Genomic DNA, 1,344 nt, shown 5'->3' with positions numbered 1-1,344 from the left:
TAAAGAGAAGGGGACTTCTATTTGATTTTAGTTGATGATTTTAATGATTTTCTTTCTTAAGAAGATAAAGAGAAGGGGACTTCTGTCTCCTACTTAGAGATTTCAATGAATGTCTAAACTTTTGAAAAATGATAAGTAGTACATGTAACGACCCGAATTTTATGGTTATCGAAAAAGTTTATTTTCAGGTCTCTGTTTCTGAAAATTAGATTCGTAAATATTTATTAAAAATATTTACGAAGTTAATTGAGTGATTAATTAGAGTTTAATAAGGTGAATTAACTTAAATTGAGGCTAAATAGGTATAAGGATTAAATTGAATTAAGTGTGAAAGTTAAATTATAGATTAAAAGAAAATATAAAGGACCAAAATAGCAATTATGCCATTAGTCCTAATTTAGGCGACAAAAGATGGAAAAATCTAAGATTTTTCTTAGAATAATTAATTTATTATTATGGTTATTATTATTTAATTGATATTAAATTATTATATTATTAAATAAATTAAAATAGTGACAAATGTGTGGTAATAAAAATATACATGTGTAATAAATATTATACATACATTTGTAATACATGTATGTATTTACTTATTATTTAAGTAAATGTTATTATATTAAAATTATTATTGTATATTAATTAAATAGAGTAAATAAATAAATGAATTAAAGAAAGACAAATGTGTGATGATGATTAGATACAAGTGTATTAATAAAAATACATACATTTGTAATACTTGTATTTAGTTATTAAATAGATAATTATTAAGTAAAAGATATTTATTAATTAAATAATTATATTATAAGATTTTTATGTAATAAATAAATTAAATTATGACAAATGTATGGTTATAAATAGATACATATGTACTAATAATATATACATATATAAATAATAAATAAGTATTACTAATTTAAGTATAAATAATATATATATATAATAGTTTAATGAAAATAAAAGAAAGAAAAAGGAGGAAAGAAACAGAATAGAAGAAACGAAATAGAGAAGGAAGGAAAAAAAAGAAAGAAAGGAATGAAGAAAAGGGAAAATTGAGGGTTTGAAGCTTGAAGTCTAAATAGGTAAGTCAATTTAGCCCTTTTTACTTAATTTTGATGTTTTAAAAGTCTTGGAATAAGGTTTTGATGGAATTAAGTTGATATTTTGGAAGATATTAGATTTCTAAATATGGATCATGTTGAATAAAATGATGAATTAGGGATTAAAATTGATAGAAATTCAAGTTAGAAGTGAAATAAGGATTGAATTGTAAAGTAATTCATAAGTTTTATGCTTTAATGACTAAATTGAAAGAAATTCGAAATTATGGATTTATGGAGGAATTAG

This window comes from Gossypium hirsutum, chromosome A06 (genome assembly GCF_007990345.1).
Source record: "Gossypium hirsutum isolate 1008001.06 chromosome A06, Gossypium_hirsutum_v2.1, whole genome shotgun sequence".
NCBI lineage: Eukaryota > Viridiplantae > Streptophyta > Magnoliopsida > Malvales > Malvaceae > Gossypium > Gossypium hirsutum.
This window is presented reverse-complemented; position numbering follows the sequence as displayed.